Source organism: Crocodylus porosus, unplaced genomic scaffold (genome assembly GCF_001723895.1).
Source record: "Crocodylus porosus isolate Cpor-Errol unplaced genomic scaffold, CroPor_comp1, whole genome shotgun sequence".
In the NCBI taxonomy this organism is placed as follows: domain Eukaryota; kingdom Metazoa; phylum Chordata; order Crocodylia; family Crocodylidae; genus Crocodylus; species Crocodylus porosus.
In genome coordinates this window covers 23,156,106-23,162,395 of record NW_017728949.1, presented here as the reverse complement: position 1 = coordinate 23,162,395, position 6,290 = coordinate 23,156,106, and positions in this window count along the sequence as shown.

Genomic DNA, 6,290 nt, shown 5'->3' with positions numbered 1-6,290 from the left:
GGGGAGGGATGGAGAGGAAACTAGGAATGGGAGGGGGGCATTCTTACCTTTCAGTCCTCTAGGCCTTTCCTGGCCTGAAGTGTGACTACTCCAAACTCAAGCTGGCACTAATACCAATCAACATTTGTGCAGCTCACAATGTAAGGTGTAACAAGGTCCTTGGACCCTACTGAAGACTTTGACAAGAAGGGTTGCTTATGAACAATGTGACTCAACCTGAATGTGCTTAGCAAATGCACTTGAAATATTACCTAGCATACAGAAACCCATGAAAGGCCTAGGAGTACAAGGCTGCACAGCTCAGCAACAACAAAATGGAATGCTGTAATGGTTCCCTTCAAGTCATTCCTTCTTTTGGCCCTTCCCTGTATCTAAAGGCCAGTAGGATCACGTAGGGGGGAATGTTGTTTAAATGGAGCAATTCACAGATTCCCCTTTGAAATTCTGATTTCCCACCTTCTGTGCCATCTCCAATCCCTGCTGGAAGTAGGGTCTGTTTGTTTGTGGTTATTAAACATCTGCCCAGTACCTAACTGGAACTTCAAGCTGTTCAGGAGGAGTTCATTACTGTTCCTATCATCTTCCACTGAGTATGTTGCAATACTTTGGTACTGTATTAGAAACAGGATGAAACAAAACTTGTGTAGTTAAAAAACTGTCTGGTGTCTGATGTGCACGGCAAAAAGCCATGCCTCTTCTCATCAAGGATAATCAGATTCAAAGGAGAATAGACTTACACTCACATGAGACAGAAACCGGGGCATGATTTAAAGAGTTAACTCCTATTTAAAAAATCCTTGAGATATAAGACTCCAGGCTAAGATTTTCCAAAGTCCCCACCTGCTGTGCCTTAGGGCATGTCTACACTGCTCAGTATAGTTCCAGGGAGACCCATTAACACCACCTGTTCTCCACATATTACCTTCTGAAATGGATGAAACAGCTGCTTTAGTGCAGAATAGCTTATCTAGTGCATGCCCCCTGCTACACTTTCACAATGGATAATTATAACTTCTAATCTCAGTCTTCTATCCAGTATAAGCCTGTATAAGCCTTTTTACTTGAAGGAATTATTGCATGAAATTGTATGGCTTGTGGCATGCAGGAGGTCAGGCTAGGCTATCATAACATTTTCTTTTAGTGGTTTAAAAACATTTATGCAATTTCCTTTTCTTTATCTTTGGGTGGGTCTCTCCCATTTAAAATTCTGTTTGTGGTCACTGAAATGACTTTGCAATAGTATTAAAATCTTCCTTCACTGATATGTGCGGCAGCCACGTGGACTACAGTGAATGGGAAACTCTCAGCATTGATGAGGTGTCCACATTTCTTCTTTTTGCACTGCAGGATTAACTAAAGTACACCAACAACCCGCCCTCGTCTGGGGACAATCATTTTGTGGGTCCATCTTAAATGCACTTATTGCGAAGAGGAGCAATTCTGTATTGATTCTTTGAAACCTGTCCTGCGTAAGAAATTGTTGCTGCTTCTGCTAATGCACAAAAGTAGGAAACCCAGACTCTGCGTTTGCTATTTGTCAAGGTAGTTTGTGAAGTGATTTCCCCCTACTAAAAACTGCACACTTACACAAATGCTTTCATGAGATGAACATAAAATCATCTGATTCATGGGCTCTATTGCATTTTTGTGTACTAGGTTCTCAGAATTTAGGTACCAATTTAGTGCCAATACTGTGCACTATTGTACTCTTCACTAGTGCGTTGGTTATTATGGCAAAAATCTTAAATTGGGGGTGCCAATCTATGGCACATATCATACAAGAGGCACGGTCAGGCTCTGTGTGTGGCATACTGCAGTTTAGGAAGGGAGCAGGGAACACAGTGACAACCTAGGACAGGAGGCAGAAAGCAGAGCAACAGGACGGGCAAGAGAAGGATTGAAGTGGCACTCAGGGAGAATGCGGGGATTATTGTGGCATGCCTGACAAGAAGTTTCGTCCCCAATGCCTATGTTAATCACTGAAAAATGGCATGTTACAGTGAACTAAAAATGTGTCTTGTAATTACACAGATGCTACTTAGAAGTGTTTGATATATATCCCTTACAGGACCTATGACCAACACACTTGTACATTTTTTTTTAAACACTTCAGAGCCCTTGGATATAAGGGCAAGTATGTAGCATGATAAACATGCTATAATATATGCCCTGCCATCAGATTACTCTTTTTAAGAGGCCAGGATGATAGCCAGGATCATGTGTGTTGCTTGGAATACATAGTTATACAAAATTAAAATCTGTAGGTGGATTGGGGATGTTAACTACAACTAATAATAACAGACAATAACAACTCTTCTATTTCAGCAGACAATTTTTTTTTCCAAATCTCGAACTTTGGGTTTAAAACTGAATTTTATTCTCCTCCTGCATTATAAGATAGCTCTGTAGTGTAATTGCTTTTAGCTGTTTGCCTGTGGCCAAGATTAAATCACATTTTTCAAAAGGTTGTAGTGATTCTTTTTTTTGATGCCCATCCTAAGGTGGCCTGATTTTTCAGGGGGTACTGACACCCCTCCGCCCCTATCCTAAAATCATACTGCTTTAAAATAACTACTTCAAATCATGAGCCACTTTTGTAAATTCAGGGAAGTCATCTCCTAATTTTCTTGAACAGCATTGCATGGTTATAGTGACTACTGGAGGCTAAATTAAAGCAGTGCAGGCCAAATATATATATTTTTATTGTCGACTTTGAAAGAATTAAGTTGTGAGAGAGACCTAGTACATGTAAATCATTTCCTATATACCCTAACAGGCTCTTTACCAGCAAAGCCTCCCAGTTTTTCACTTTCTACTGAAGGGTAACTAATATCCATTATCTAAAAACCCATCATTCCTATAAATGAGTCCTTAGGGCTAGGGACAGACATTACACATAAACCAGTTTAAGTGATCAGAAACCAGTTTAAACCTGTAACAGAACAGATGTTCAGTGCACATAAACCAATTTAAAAATGGCTGAAACTGGTTTGAACTAAACCTGATTGAATGTAGTATCTGACTTACCTGATTTGAGTCAAACTGGTTTATGCAATGTCTGTTCCAGACCCCTTGCTGGTTTAAGCTAGATCAGACTCCCCCAGCATCCTGGCATGTTCTCTGCTCCACAGCAGGGCTGGCCCCTCCTCTCTGCTCCCTGGCTGTAGCTCTGGCAGGGCCTGCAGGCAATGCCTCCCCCCCCCCACAACCATTCCCTGCTAAGAAGGAATTTCCCCCTCTCCTCAGCCTTACTGAGGAGGTGTTTGTGTATCAGCTAGCAGACCACATGCTGGCTAGTGTGTGCTGAATCAACAGGTAGAGTCAACAGGTAGCTGGTAACGTCCCTCTGTTGTTTTCTTAATGGGGTGATAAACACTGAGTTAGGGGTGATAAACACTGTTATCAATTGCTTGTTGGGCTAATCAGAGCGACCTGCCAGAGCCTGGCCGTGCCGCCCCCTTCCCCCCCCCCCGCCCCGTGCAGCTCAATGCTATACAAGGGAAGGGGGGAGGGTTGCTCTAGCACCCCCCAGCTTTTAGCCTGAGCCACTGCAGGCATGTGCCTGCATTTCTGGAATGTCTGGTTGCAAAACTGATTTAGCCTTGCCAGGTTAGATTAACCTGCAAAGATTGAATCAATTCAGGTTCAGGCTTTTTGAATGTCTGTCCCTAGCCTCCGAGTTCTTTGTTAGGTGATTGCCAACATAAACAGCAAGAGGGTTTTCACTGACCTAGGGATGCTATAGATTCTTTAGTTATGCTGCTGTTCATTATAAGGTGAGATTTCATCACTAGTTGCAAGTTTGATTGTTAATCTAAGTTTTAAATACCACAAAGGTGAAGTACAAACTGTTGTTAGTTGTTCTTCAGATATAGACATTCTCCTTGAAATATTTTATACTAGTGTCATCTACAGTAGTGGCGAGGGGAAAATGGAATTGAAACTATCTCTTGGATCAAAATTAAAAGAGAAACTGCCTTTTAAATCAAGATGACCCTGTAAAGAATTAGCTGCAAGTCTAAAATCAAAGTTAAGTGCATGCATAAGTCATTGAAACACTAGAACATGGTATTTAAAAGCACACCTGTTTATTATTATTTTTTACTATGTTTTTCTTTTCTCCCTCGTCCTCCGATTACACTTCATTTTGCAAATTGTTAGAAAACATTCTTCGTTGGGTAAGAGTATAACGCTACTGCCCCCTGGAGGTGATACTGCTGCAATGAGTCAAACTGGGCACAAGTTTTGAAATTAACAGGGGGTATTAATTATGCTACATTCAGGTTGCATAACATGGAAGAATAATTTCATGATTATGATTGGAAAAATTGGACTAGATCTGCTCAATAAGGAAATAGTTGTAACCAGGTTTCCCTTTAGTAATACCTAATGAGAATGTTATGATGTTTGTAATGATTGAAATAAAAACAGCATGCCACATTTAAGATCTGTCCCTACACCTCCCACACTTAGTGCTGTGGGATGTTAGCAAAAGGGTGAAGGCTTCTAGAGGTGGGTTTAGCTGGGACTTCCTTTAGCTTCATGAATAGATTTGAATCCTGCAGCTTTCCCTTTGCTTACCATCTCCAGGGGTGGATTTACCCTTTAGTGGGCCCTAGGCAAACAAACTTGTGGGCCCCTACTTAATACTGTATATTTATGTTATTTTTTCATTCAATAATTATAATATGTAAAATAAGTGCAACTGGGCCCCTTCTTCACTTAGGGCCCTAGGCATGTGTCTAGTTTGCCTCTGGGTTAATTTAGCCCTGGGAGGTTTCCTGCAATAGAGCTCTAATGGGTCATCTTTATCTCTAATTCCTATACCTGGGATCTTTATCCCCTTTTAACACAAGGTAAAGAGGAGGCATGACTGGTGCAGTGTACATACTTGCTTGTAACACTCTGCATGGAATTTGGAGGGAGAGGCATAAGTTCCTGTAGTGGAGAGACTGGAGTATATGTGTGTTCATGATGAGGATGCTACCTGCACTTACATCATCTTCATAAATGTCTGTACTTTCTCTTTGAAACTAGATCTGTTTTAAAACTGCAGAGTACAAATTTCCCAGAAAAAATGGTAGCTACAAACACTACAGAAAATTGGAACTACTGGCTGGAAGCTGTTTGATAGTGTGATTGTGGTAAGGATCTTGTGCCAGTTGCAGAGCATCTTGGAGCCATGGGCAGTATATTTTTTATTATTATTATTATCTGGCACAGAAGTAGCAGCCCAAATGAAAACTGCAGCAAGGAACAGAATGCTTAACTGGCAAACAAAACAGCAGTTGAATTACCCCTAGCAATTGCTCTGAAGAGCACCTGGTTCACAAATGAGATTCAGTAGGCTGGGCATGCTCAGGAACATCTGCCTGGCTGTGCTGCTACTGTAGTGAAGAAGAGACTGTGACTTACAGATCTTGGAGCATATTCCTGTGTCTGTACAACTTCTGCTTTGCTGCCATCCTGGGGAAACGGGGGCTTAGAAAGGTGCATTTTCCTGAACATTAATTCCGCAACACTCTTGGTACTTCAAGACTCAAAGACTGTCCATTTGAAAACAGTCTTAGTTGTGAAGCTATATTCCAAAATCTTTCTTTCAGTACAAATTTCCAAGAAAAAAAATGGTGACTATAAACACTACAGAAAGGTGGAACTACTGGCTGGAAGTTGTCTGAGAGTGTTGTTGTGGTGGGGATCTTGTGCTGTTTGCAGAGCATCTTGGAGCAATGAGTGGTGTATCTCCTTCTGAGTCACTAAATAGTTAAATATTCTAATGGAAACTAAATGTTGTGGCTAGGAATTAGTTTTCTCGAGAAGAAGTAACATTTATTCAGATGTGGGTTTCTTCTACATTTTTCACTTTCACTTCATGATAGCAGGCATTGCAAAGGGCCTGATATTTGAAGACGGGTCTATAAGAAGTTGCATGCTTGGCAATTATAGATAGAAGGTTGTATACTCTGTATCATTTACATACCAACATGCAGACTTAGGCTGGTGACTCTGCTTGTACGTTCTCCACTGACTTCAAAATGCTGGGCAGAGGATGCTGGAATGGAGCTGGGGGGCAGGGCCCTCGCCCTTCTATCTGCTATCCTCTTTCCCCACTTCTCCTAGCACCTGGTGCCTTCCCTGTAGCAGCACTGCCTCTGGTGCTGGTGGTTGGTGGTGGTGGTGGTGGTGTATGTATAGCAGCAGCAGGTAGAGCAGGGGTGTCCAACCTTTTTGAATGTGGGGCCAGATCATGAACTTTTTATCACCACCTAGTAGGCCAGCGAGCCATATTC